Source organism: Macaca nemestrina, unplaced genomic scaffold (genome assembly GCF_043159975.1).
Source record: "Macaca nemestrina isolate mMacNem1 unplaced genomic scaffold, mMacNem.hap1 Scaffold_62, whole genome shotgun sequence".
NCBI classification, from domain to species: Eukaryota; Metazoa; Chordata; class Mammalia; order Primates; family Cercopithecidae; genus Macaca; species Macaca nemestrina.
The window spans coordinates 68,769-82,156 of NW_027257786.1; the positions used below are offsets into that span (position 1 = coordinate 68,769).

The 13,388-nt window shown below is 51.2% G+C and overlaps 2 long non-coding RNA genes across 2 annotated transcripts in view; both read left to right on the top strand.

The window, feature by feature from the left end:
• LOC139361569 (uncharacterized) overlaps positions 1–6,252 on the top strand; it is a 38,291-nt gene extending 32,039 nt beyond the window's left edge. Inside the window, exon 3 of the long non-coding RNA XR_011619121.1 lies at positions 6,002–6,252. This is a non-coding gene — a long non-coding RNA (uncharacterized lncRNA). The remainder of the gene's footprint in view (positions 1–6,001) is intronic.
• The window catches only part of LOC139361568 (uncharacterized), a 194,702-nt gene that overhangs the window by 38,149 nt on the left and 143,165 nt on the right, over positions 1–13,388 (top strand). The gene's annotated exons all lie outside the window — the stretch shown is intronic.

Here is a 13,388-nt window from a genome sequence, read left to right on the forward strand (position 1 = left end):
TCCTAAATAGAGCGTGCTCTTTTCATAAATTTTAAAAATTCATCTATTCATCAAACACATATTGAGTACTTATCACCCTGGTTGCTAGTCACTGTTCATATACATTTTTAAGGAATTACTTCCACCTAGCTCTGAAATAACATTGTATTTAGAATTTAGCCCAGAGGTGATTAAGCATGAACTTTTCTCAGCAGTCTTGTTTTCATTTTTACTTGATAACATGTTCTCAGACTCGGTGCCCAGCTGACGTTACTGTGCATTGCCCCAGGCACACACCTGGCCGGCGCTGTGTCTCTGGGGCTTTAGAGCAGGAAGGAAGGGCTGCCAGGTGTCTGGCCCTTCCATGTTTCCCTGGGGGAAGGATTAGGCCTTGGGCAGGAGTCTTGGCTTGTCTTACTGGATTAGCTGGTGTCATTCAGTCAGCTCTGCCTTGGTGTTAAGCTCTGGACTGACTCTGACCTCTGAATGGCAGAGGAGAGGATGGCGTTTTAGAATCAGTCATGCAGACCGGGGCACCCAGCAGGTCTCGGATAAAAAGTGGTGGCAATTGATCACTTCCCTTTTTGGGAGAACTGTGTGGATTGACTCAGACCTCTTTCTTTTGATTTTATCTTGAGACTTTGCAGAAGCAAAAATGCCTTTAAAAAAAATTAAATGATGGGCTTTTGTAATGTTTGTGTCTCCCCAAGATTCACAAGTTGGAATCCTCACCCGCGAGGAGATAGTGCTAGGAGGGGGAGCTTTGGGCGGTGAGGAGGTCGTGAGGGTCTCATAAATGGGATTTGTGCCCTCAAAAAAGGGACTACAGAGAGCTCCCTCGCTCCTTCCATGGTGTGCGGACCCAGTGAGAAGCGCCGTCTATGAACCAGGAAGCCCTCACCAGGCAAACCTGTCAGGCCTTGACTATGGACTTCCCAGCCTGAGACTGAGACTGAGAGCTGTGAGAAATGAACTTGTGTCATTTGCCAGCCCCTGCCCAGCCTGTGGTGTGTTGTTAGAGCAGCCTGGGTGAACGAAGGCAGGTCGTGAATTTTCTGTCATGCTTTCTGGCTTCAGATACTTGCTAGGGAGATGTCACCATCTTACCCAGGTGGAAGTGTCTGGAATCAGACGTTCCGTTATGATTTGACCTTGTTCTTGCCCCACGCCTGTGCCGTTCACACCTCCAGGTGTCTCGGCTGCCCGCGGCCCCTCCAGACGTTTCTGATTCGGGGTGTGGTGCTGGTCGCGGCCGTGCCGTCAGTGACCAGGAGTAGGAGCTCGCGCCCCTCGTGAAGCAGCAGCCTCACCCGGAAGCTGCCGAGAAGCATTTGACAGAAGGTGATCGCGCCTCGAGACTGAAACTTCCTGTTTACAGGGAATGGAGGTGCATAGTAGGGAATTTAATGATGGCCCTAGAAACAGATGCCTCTGGGGTAGGGGATATTCTGCAGGACAATGCAATGATCTTCTCGAAAAGTGAAGATCACAGATAAAAGGGGTGCGAGGCTGTCCCTGACTAAGACGGGGAAGGAGAGTCACTCAGCACAGTGTGTGGCCCGGATAGAAAAGACGTTTTCGGAACGATTGTGCTACCTGAACATAACCTGGACAACGATGCTCTGAAATCATTCTTGTCTGCCGATGATGGTACTGCGGCTGCAGAGGGGCCTTTATTCCTAGGGAACGTGTGCCTGAGGACTCGGTGAGGCAGCAGGAGCCTCTCACCTTCAAGTGGCTCCAGAGAAGAAACAAATCTGTCTCTCTGTCTGATCTACAGAGAGAGTGAGAAAGCAAATCTAACGAAATGTTAGCAGTTGTTGGAGCTCCACGTGGAGAAAACTTGACCACTCGTTGTACTGTTCTTCCACTTTTTAAATATGTTTGAACATTTTCATAATGAAAATGTGGGAAAGTAAAAATAAATCTGGAAATTAGAACGGAAGTGAGCCCAGCCAAGTCCTCTTGGGTTCAGCCGGGAAGAGCCAACGGTCCGTTGGTGTTCTCTCGACTCGTCGTGGGGATTTCCTCCTCCTGGGTTCACCACCTAGTTTTCCTTGTGATAGTTATTTTATACATAGCTATGAGCATAGGTGATACTGAAAACACACGTTTAGTGTGGTTTGTCATTAAGAATTTGGAGAACTGGCTAAATAAACCACTTGTACAGAGTTGAGATGAGCACTACCTGCCTCAGCGTCTGTGGCAACAGCTTCATTTGGGTGCAGAGCTTGGCAGAGGTTTGAGTGACTCTGTCTCGATGGTCCTCTGTCAGAGGACAAGGTTAAGCATCACCACCGAGGGCCCTGTTGAGCCTCTGGGCTGGAAGTAACCTCCCCCTGGCTGGTGAGGCAGCCTCTGAGGGCCTTTCCTGACAAAGCCCTTCACTGAGCTGCAGTTTGGCCATCTCTGCCCTCACCTCCCCGACTGCAGGGCCTCGAGGTCTCACCACCTCCAGCCTGAGCACCCAGAGCCCAGGGGCAATTTCCCACCTTCCCTGGGGGCTCAGGATTCTGGCTCCCGGGGCAGTGCCCGCAGCTGGGCCCCTCCTCCTGGGCTGGGGGTAAGGCTGGTCATGGCCTCCTGCTATGTCCCACTGGCCACTTCACCGCAGCTGCAGCCCTCACTGGGTGGCCCCTCCTGCTTCTGTTGGATGAGGAGATGCAGGCCTTCACCGAGGCTTCCTGGCCTCGCCCCTGCTGGCCCCAAGGCTGTGCCGCTTCCCCCTTCCCAGCCCCTGGTCTCTGTACAGTGTCTGTCCAGGATGTCTGTCCATCTGTCCTTGACATTCTGTCCAGAAGCAGCCACTGTCATCTTAGTTTGTGAGGGGCGAGCAGAGCCCAGGTGCGGTCGATGTGGAGATGCTCATGCACTTCAGTGTGCAGGGAAGTGAGTTCCTTCATATCTACAGCCTCTGCACAGCCAGCTGGGAGCTCACCCCATTCACAGGTGGATGTGCCTTGTTTTTTGGCCCAATCACCTGCATTAACTCAGAAGAATCACAGTTCCCTGCTTTTCTGTCTTTCGTGACCGTCCACCTCCCTCCTCTGCCTGGGGCTGAATGGTGGGGTCTGTCGTGGGTTCGTGGGACCCTCTGTTCTTGTGCGGCCACCAGGAACTGTTGTCCGGGCTGATTCCACAGGAGGAGTTTGGGGTGAGCTCCTGAGCGAGAGTTGGGAAGACTGACGTCTGTGTAAACCTTGCTTGTTCATGGTTATTCCTCTCAGTCTTCTTAAATTGTGAAAAATTGGGGACCATTTTGAAATATGGATTTAGGTATGGATTGGTGAGGAGAGAACGTTGATCTAATTGGGTTTACGTTGTGTGTGATAATTTTACACTATCCTTGGGAAAAACTGAAGATGTTGACAGGGTCATGAGAATCGTTTCTTTCTTTCTTTCTTTCTTTTCTTTTCTTTTTTTTTTTTTTTTTGAGATGGAGTCTCACTCTTGTTGCCCAGGCTGGAGTGCAATGGTGCAATCTCGGCTCACTGCAAACTCTGCCTCCTGGGTTCACACAATTCTCCTGCCTCAGTCCCCCAGTAGCTGAGATTATAGGCGCTCACCACCACGTCCAGCTAATTTTTTGTATTTTTGGCAGAGATGGGGTTTTGCTCTTAAGGGCATTGTTCATTAAGTATTAATTGGTGGCCTGCCGTTGAACTAATGTTAGTGTAGTGCTGACATCATCAGCCATGGCAGAAACTTATTTGGCATCCCTGGAAAAGAGGGCAGGGAAGCATAGTGCCCTGACACCACCTCATTCTCCAGTGCTACTTCCAACTCTGAGCTGATGGTCATTATGAGTGGATCTGTCCTGGACAATTAGTTTAGTGCAGCTGCCTTGGACAGTCAGGTTAAAAGTAACAAACCGCCACAAAACTCAGCTAATAAAATGTGAGGAGAGACATGGGGCACCAGGAAGGGGTGAGGCCTGTCTCCCTGTGTGCCATCTGTGTGGAGCCTCAGTACCTAGGGGACAGCGTTTACACAGAGCCCCAGGTTTTTATTAGCATTTCCCTGAATAAAATGTCACTGGTGAGCTGCGGACTGGGAGGCTTCTTCTGATGATTAGGTTTCGTAATGTGGGATCATCAGTAGGCAAGGTGGGCCTGAGGGCCATAGGATCTGGAGACTGTCCAGGGCTGCTTTCTGGGGATGACAGGCTTGTCCCTTCAGCAGTCAAGACACCAAAGAGAGTCTTTCTGAGAATAAAAGAGAGAAGCTTTTAAGGAAAAAAGCAGTTTCTCTCTCTGTTTGGGAGTTGAGTGCATTTTCCTACATTTACTCGGAGATGTTCCTTGGTTCCCACCATGTGCCATCGCCCCGCTATGGGGTAGGGTCACCCCACCTCGTACCTAACCCAGGAAAACTCCTTTGTAGTTATTTCAGAGGCTGTGTGCATTTCTCTTGCCTCAACGGGTAGAGTGAGTTTTTCTTCCTACTGTTTTTAGTCAGTTTTCTTAATCTAGCCTGTTACTGGGATAAGTTCCAGAGACGAGCAGTTTTAAAAACAATCTTTGTACGTTGCGTAGAGAGCAGTCCACCTGTAACCAGTTTGTTCCTGGAGGTACCGCAGCGGCCTTGGTTACGCGAGGGCCCCGTGGCTCAGGATGGGCCGAGGAAGGAGTGCGTGAGCAGTGGGCACTGGCCGGAGGCAGGGGAGGCGTGGCCACCTGTGGCTCGAACTCCCCCCATCCACTCTACCGCACCGCTGGGACGTGAACATTCTCGCCCTGGACGTTTTGTCTGAATGTTCAGTGCCCAGGCTCTTGGGTACACAGGCGGCCCCGGGTTTTATTTCAAAAGGGTGTCACGAACAGTGAAGTAACCCACGTGCCTAAGCTTTGATTGACATGAAGGAATGTAGAGGCTGCTGAAATCCTGGTCATTTTAGAACAAAGTATTTTATTAACAGTTTTCTAAAAGAAAGAAATCATTAAAAAATTGATCCCTGTTGAGGTAGAAGGATCTCGTCCTCATGCTCCTCAGTTCCTTCCAGAATCAGCTTCCAGTTCAGCTGCAGAACAGGTTCTGGTGGTGGCTGGAGCAGCCCAGGCACGTGCCGTCGGGTCTAAGTTCACACTGGTGTCCGTGTGGTCTCCAGTTACGGTGCGGGCCGTGGGGTCTGAGTTCACACCATTGCCCATGTGGTCTCCAGTTACGGTGCTGGCCATGGAGTCTGAGTTCACACTGGTGCCTGCGTGGTCTTCAGTTACAGTGCTGGCCATTTGTGCCTTTCTGGGAAGTTAGAAGGAGGATCATTTCATCACGTCTCTGTCCTCCCACACCTGATCTATGCTGGGCCACCGTGAATTCTTCCTTTTAACTGTTTCTTTCATCACGGGCAACACTGGTGTTCTGTGGTCAATGTTTGCCATTTCTGAAAACGGATTCTGTGTTTCTTTATATAATCACCTGGTCTCTTTTACGAATTTCGCTTTTCTTTAAGAAAATCATCGTGCTTTTATCTCTTCAATGTCAACTCTGTTCCCTGACACAGGCTCTTACCACCTCGAAAATTAAAAGTAATCTTTGATTATACTTAATACTTTCTAAAGTTTTCAAAAGTTTATCAGCATGTGGGTTACTGAACATTGACTGTTTATTTAATGGAAAATTAGATTCTAAGTAGAGTATTAGAGTGAAAATGATCTTTTGATTTTATTAAAATATTCAGGTAAAAATATTAAAATGCCTTCGCCAAACTTCATGCCTGTGTAGCGTGAAAACATTAAGCTGCTCTCTGCTCCCGGGAATGCATGAGTAGAGTATGTGTTTGAAAGCGTCATTCCAGTCTTAAGTTTTAGGTATTCTTAAAGGGGTTGGCTGGAGAAGTGACATTTAGCATTGAGTGAACGTTTGACAAAGATTTGTCTCGATATAAAAATAGTTAAAAACAATCTTTAGTGTTTCCTGTCAGGGTTCACCCATTAAAGAATGGTCTTGTAAAAAAGTCATCGAGAGTGTCGGCGCCCAGAGGTGCTACCTTGCCCACAGTTGTGTCATCTGCTGTCACCAGGCGACACGCCCAGCGTTTAGCTGCACGTCAGATGTGGCCACGGGGCCACAGGACATCCCTGCGGACGGATGTTCTTATGCAGATTAATGAGGATGGAGACCGCTGCAGAACTGTAAGCCCCCCAGGGGCTGACGGAAGCCTGGGAATACCCGAGACACCAGAGTCGCTGCTGCCCTGGGTGGAAGGAAACCTGCGCTGGAAGATGGGAAATGCAATAAGGAGAAAGTACCAAGGTACATGATGCTGTGAAAACGGAGATGTTTTAATTAAATTAACAATTAAAATCATTTTAATTATGTGAATTATTTGAATTCATGTTAGTTCTTTTTAGGAAATTAATACTTAAAGCAAGTTTGTTTTCTGAATTGTTTGATTTAATTGAGTCAGCACAAGAGTTAGCATTGATATCTGACCCTCTTCCAGGGTTGGGGCAGAGGAGATGGGGGCAGAGGAGACAGGCCTCCCACCCGCTTTCCCCTGGAGCTCAGCCAGAATTTCCCATTGAGGAGCCCTCAGCTCCCTGAGAGCCAGGAGCTCTTGCGGAGAAGCCGCTGTCGGCATGCCACCCGCTTTGATGGCCCTGCTCTGCCATCCCTGCGCTCCAAGGGCCGGACCCTGCCGCTGCCTGTGCCAGACGGGTCTCAGGGAGGTGCCAGGCAGGGGTTATGCATGGCGGGGCCTGGGCATCGCTGTCCAGATTCCGTGGCTGCCGGTTTCATTCTCTCGCTGTTTGTCCCCCTAGCAAGACTCATGGGGTTCCTTGAGGACAAGACCCCCTCCTGCCACCTGGTCTGTTTCCTGAACGTTCTCTGCACTAGTACAGCCCCGGGATGCAGCCCTCGGGAATCAGGGTGTCGGCCATAGTAGGGCGGGTCGCTCTGCTGGGCACCATGATGGATGTTAACCGCTGTGCTTCACTTTGGGGACGTGTTTAAGTACAAAAGTAATTTTAAAATTTCACCGTTATTTCAAGACAGCTAAGAGCCTATTAGCACAGAATCCCTGGTCTGAATGAAATCAAACGGTTCTTATTAATTATTCATGATGCCACGAATATGTAGCCTTATTTTTTATAATTGCCAGTCTGTATAATTAACCTTTCATTTGGTTAAAGTACTTAACACTAAGTAGAGCTGTAATTTCAACTGTTTATAAAGCATATGGAAGAATGTTTAAATGTTTAATTAGAACCACTTTTTTAAGTTTCATAGAGAATTTTTTTTTCTTGTCAACAAGGGTCTTTAATTATTTAAACCAAAAGAGAAAAACAGACCAGAAAAGAAAAACAACTAGTAAAGCTCGGAACTGCGAAGGTGGCATCATTCCGTTAGTCTCGGATTTTGCTTCCTGGGTTTGTGACGTGGTCAGAGTCCTTGTCTTTGATTTCCTAACACAAGTTGTTAAAGTTGGAAGTGAGTGTGAAATTGAGTTAGTCTAGCTTTATTCTTTCACGGATGAGAAGTGAATTATCTTCAGCAAGGTGGGTGCAGGCGTGGTCCCCGGGGGTCACTGTGGTGAACAGGCCGCCCTTGTGGGGAGCCAAGTTCGTCATCACTGGGACAGAGCCCAGGACACTTCCCCAGCTGGCCAGCCTCTTCCTAGAACCTCACACATTGCAAAGGATGGAGTCCAGATCTATACCGTGAAGAAACGAGGGTGGTTACAGAAAGCACCACGATCTCAGCTGAGTGGCTCTGAGCACCCCAACGTTGGGGCACCTCAGCATCCTGTGTGGCTCAGGCTGTGCCCAGCAGGGAGGCCGGCCTGATCGAGCTGCGGTCTCCACCCTGAGAGTGAGGGCTCCTTCCCCCAGCGCGAGTTAAAGCATCATGTGTCCACCTGTGCAGTGGCTGGTCCCAGTGGCCCTGGAGGGCTGAAACCCTGGGTCCCGCCACTGGTCCGGGGCATCCGTTTCCCCTTCCTGCAGTTCCTGTGTCTGTGTGTCCAGGGGGCTCCGATCCCTGTCTTAGGACCATGGCTGAGGGGTCAAGTTCACCCGCTTTGGAGCTGGCCCGGATCTTGGTTCTGTGGATCCTCGCTGTGTGGCTCTGGAGCAGTTCTGTCCTCAGGAGATGGATCCTCACAGCCGCCTCTTGGGGCCATGAGGAGAATTAATAGGACGACCCCCGGGTAGCTGCTCAAAGCCCTGTGCGGGGCCAGCCCTGTGTCTCCACCAGTTCCTTTGCTCTGTGCTCCCCCCCACTGTCACATCGCCAGCCTTTATTTCCTTTTCCTTGGACCCAGACAGCGAATGCTCCGCTGGTCTTGGCAGCCCCTTCTCTAGTCTATCCTCAAATCACTTCCTGACGGACAGCCATGACTAGCCATCGGCGTGACCAAAACCCCACAAAATAGAACCCAACTTTCCTATTAAGCTGTACAGAGCTGTCCCAGCCCCACTTCCCACAGGCTGGCCTCATTCACCATGGGATCCGTGGTTCTCACCTGGGGCTGGGGGTGCCCCTGGCATCTGGTGGGGAGTGTCAGGGATGTCCCTCCAGGCCCAGTACAGTCCCCCAGCCGGTGGCCGGCAGACAGCAGCACCCAACCTGATGTCCCTGTGGCTTCTGGTTCCCCGAGGCTGGCTGTGCTTTGCTGCCTCTACATGCTCTCAGACGTGTGCCCTCTCTCCACCTTCACTGGTTAGCAGTGTTCCATCCATTAGAGCTCAAAGCACTGCCTCCCGGCAATGCAGCCCCTTCTCCTGGCCTACCGTCTGCCTGTGCCCCACGGTCTGTACCGTGTCCTCACGGACCGATCAGAGCGAGGCTCCCAGGGATGGAAAGGTTCCTGCTTGTGTCTGCTTGTGTCTCTGTCCCGCCTTCTCTGGACCCGGCACCGTGGCCTTTGCCGACAGAGGTCTTGGGTTGATTGTCAGCGAAGCAGACAATCTATATGGCTCTAAATGGCTGTGAACATGCTTGATTGGGTTATTTTAAAAATAGTTGTATATGTAAACATTTGAGTGTGACACAGGTGGATTTTTGGGCTAATGGTCTTGTTCTTCAGGGAGTAACCACAGGCCCATGCACAAGGACCATTTCCAGCTGATTTATGGAACGCTGTTCTACCTGGTTAATTTTCAACGTTATCTCAGCCTGAGAGGTAGGTCAGCATGTGACGAAGTTCACTGGTTTGAATCCTAATCTGCTCCTTAGGAGCTGCACCTTCCATGCCTTCGTTTCTTCCTTGGTTAGGTAGGGAAGGTATGAGCTACCTCAGAGTTGTGAGTGAGGCCTGCATCGAGTGACCGCATTAAAGTGACAAGGACTGCACCCGGAGTGTTGATATTTAAAGACCTTTAAACATCGCGATGCTGCATTTTCGTACCCAGGTAAAACAGCAAAGTTCTTTCAGATGCAGACACAGACCCTCGGTGAGGTGGGGGGCTGATGGCAGGAGGTGGACCACCGACCCTGTAACGAGGACGTGGTCTGTTCGAGGCTGAACGAAGTGCACATCATTGCATGTACCACGGAGGTCCCTCTCGTGAAGTCCTGGAAGGGTCCATGTGGCTAAGCCATGTGGTCTGTCCATGACGTCTGGCAGGAGCAGAGCTTTCGGGTGCAGCCTTGCTCTTGTGCGCACAGCCCTCAACGGTCTCAAAAGTCTGAGGCTTAAAGCAGGCTTGGGGTTTCCTTACACCTCCTGGACATCTAATTTGCCTGGCAAACATGTTTTTCTTGGGTGTAAAGGTGAAGGAGTGGGTGATTCTGGTGAAAGTGTACTAATTACTGCACTTCTGGGTCAGTGGCGCTTGGTTGAAGACACTATCTGCCCTGGATGGACATCTCTGGGATGGTGAGAACCGGTGGCTGGATGTCGCGGGGTTGCCAAGAAGATGCCAATTTTTTCCTTTTTCCTGAGTAACAACACCCTACTTTGTTTAGGGAAGCAGCACACCCAGCTGAAAATCCAATTCTCTTGTACGGCGGAGCGGCTGGTGACACAGGTCCAGATGCTGGGATGCTGATGGGGGGTCCTGGAGTGGGAGGTGTCAGGAGGCTTTCCCGACCCACAGCAGCCCTGGGCCCTTGTCCGGCCTTCTTGCCCGGGGCAGGACACCTGGAGGGAAAGCAGCTTCGGGGGCCCGAGGGCCAGAAGGCAGAGTCCTGGCGTGTGAGGCAGGCCTGGGCCAGGCTCCTCGGAGGATGTCACAGACCTGCTGCCCATGCAGGGACCACCCACCTCTGAGCCCCACGCAGATTTTCCTCCATAGCCGAGTGAAATCCTGGTACAGCGAGTGAGGCAGTCAGAGGCACCTTTTGTGGAAGGAGGACAAAGCTGGAGAGAAAGAGGTTTTCCTAAAGGCACAAGGCGCTGATTCTGCGTTAGGGATAATTCCTAGGAGTGTGGTTGCTGGTGGGTGGAAAACTGTAGCCAGAGAATAAGTGGGAATGGCACTTGCTGGTATTTAACTGATTCGTTCACGAATGGTCCGAACCGTTCCAGTGAAAAGAACATTTCGGACACAGAAGTTTTCATCCTGCCTGACAATGAGCATGACCGTGGGCTGTTCCATCCTTCCTGGGCGACAGTGAGAGGGTCTCAGGCCCTTCCGGCCCTGTGCTGGCATTTCCCCAGGGTGTGTGCCCCATCCTGAATAGGCTGGAATGCCTCTGGGTGCAGCTGAGCCTCTTGAAAAGGGAAGAGACATGTGATGTGCTCTGGCTGAACAGGAAAACGAGGGAGGATAGGGAGAGGGGCCTGGAGGTGAGGAGGATGGTGAGCAACACTGGGGACAGAGGAAGTAGGGTAACACCAGGGACAGGGGGACGGAGGGTAACGCCGGGGACAGGGGATGGAGGGTAACACCACTTCTCCAGGTGCCTTTGGGGGATGCTGCCGCCTCTCGCACCCCAGAGTGAAGTCAACAGGATTCTGTCCCGAGGAGCCCCAGAGCCTGGCAGCTGGGATTGTCGCAGTATGAACCACTGTTCACTAGCTCTGCACCCTGGGACAGGCTCCCTGGTGTTTCCACCCTGGTTTCCCATCTGGACAGTGGGACCCTGAGTGTCCCCGTCCCAGCTGCGCCCAGAGCCCTGGACTCCAGCGTGTCGTCGGCACTCATTAGCGTTTCTTTTGTTGTGGTCCGTGGACGAAGTGGCTCTCTCTTTGTGTGTTCACAGCCCTCCTGCTCACTTTACCTTCTGGGAACACTTTTTACATAGCTTCGTATGTGGGGAGGACTCGAGTGATTAATGGAATGTTTCATCAGGTGCAGTTCTTCTGTTTCTCAGTTTTGACACAACATTTGGTGAAATTTCCAGGGACTCCTGTGGTCAGCCTCACGGTTTCACTCTGTCACTTTCTAATGCAGTATTCTTTGGGAGTCTTTTCAATTAAGCGCCATCATTTAAAAATAAGTTTTATAATATGCAGTTTCAGGTTAATTCTTTACCTTTGTGTCTCAGGCAGTAGCTACCTACCTGTGAGTAGTCACAAAGGTTCATGCAGTTTTCTCTAGCTGTCCCTAGCTCGTAACTCAGCAGGTCCCTTCAGATGAGTCAGCCAGCTGTGTACCTGCATGTTCAGGATACTTGTCAGGGGCCTTCCTCAGAGCAAGACCGACGCTCAGCTCATCCTTGGGACTTTGGAGCCCGCCCTGGAGAGACTCCAGCCACGTCCAAAGGGGCCGTCCGGGTCCCACAGGCTGGTGGGAGTGACTTCTGAGCCACTCCAGACCACACTTTGTGTTCCTACACCCCACAAAGCCACTTAAAGTGCCATCTTCTGGTGCTGTGTGCCTCACCAGTGTGCCACACAAGCCTGCACGGGGATCTGAGCGGGCGCTGCCTTCCTCAGGCTATGCTGGAGTTTTGGGGCAACTGGAGCACTCCTGGCTGTGATTCTCGCCACTCTCTGGGCTTCCCTAGAGGGTCTCACCTGCAGCGTGAGGACCACATCGGCAGCCACTGAGGAGTCGCCAGATGCAGCGTTGGTCCCACTCAGTCCTTCTTGACTTTGGTGAGAGAGTAGACAGCAAAACTTCAGCTGGGAGCCCCAGGCCTTCTCTGCTTGGGGCCCTGGGACTGACATAGCACAGATCCTGCCATCCACGTGCTGGGGGCCCCGCCGTGCGGCTCCCTCCTCTGGTCAGGGGCTGCACCCTTGGGCTGTGCAGCTCCTGGTTCTCACACTCAGGGGCCCAGGGAGGGTGGTGGATGAAGAGAGAAGGAGAAGGGTGGCAGTTTGAGCCCAATTGTGTTGGCTTCATCTTCCGCCTCTTGTCCCTAAGTACATTGGCAAAGTTTTCCAGGTGAAAACTCAGAAGGGATTTTTAATGACTGGAATCTGTGAATTCCATGGAAGCCACGTCTGTCCACCTCTTTCACCCACCTCATTTCTCCCCGTTGGGGCTGATTTTGGCAGCGTTCATAGGGGCAGGGACGGAAGGGGTGGGGGCCAGCCGTCGGCCCTGTGTCCCTCCCTTCCTCCCCTCAGCGCCACAGCATTTCGGTGTCATCCCCTTCCGTGCACGCGTCCTCATGAAAACCAAGTGCGGCTGGAGGGAGATGCCTGCGCCCACTCCCGTGACCTTCCCGGCCAGCCTGGCTGCAGCGGCCCCTCGGCAGGCATCTTTCTGGTGCTGCCTCCGTGCCCCTCCCATCACCTGATGCTCGTGTTCCTGAATCTTCACGCGTGTGCTCTGTGCAGCCACCTCACGGGCTCCCTGGGAAGGAAGACAGTGTCTCACGCCGGTCAGAATGCTCTTCTCTGTCCACTGAATAGTCCAACACAGAATCATTCCTCTGTGATTATTTGTGCTTTGTTATGTAGAACTGGAATAAAGAAAAAGTGAATTTAGACATTACAGCCATCAGGTTGAAGCTTAGTAATTGCATTAGGGAATTAAATGGAAACATTTGAGCTTCTCGAGTTCTAATTCCACATCTTCATATCCCCATCACCCCATACCCAGTGTCTAACAGAGCTCTTGGTCTAGGAGTTTCTTGATAAATGCTTACTGAATTGAACTGGACTGAGCTTAACATTCCCACCCAGAGTTAGAAGCCAGTCCCTGAATAAATTGCATTTAGAATATGAGTTTGACGTTACTGTGGTAAGGGGTATCCTACACGTCATAATTCCTAGTCAATATCGGGTATTTAGTCAAATAGACTCAAGTATAGAGAAGCATAGGCCCATCTGGCAAAAGGGCAAGGCACGGTGCTTTAGGTCCAGGTCCCCAATATCAACTATGAAAATAAAACGTCAACTCCAATGACAGCCCTGTCCTCAGCTGGTCACTGTTTATGCTAACAATTATAAACAGCTTGAACTTGCTGTCCTGAGAGGCAACACACCCTCCATTCTCTCTGCAGTGTAGCTGCCTTGGTGGATGGAACATGCCCCTCCTCCCTCCCTCTCCCTATCCCTCCCTCCC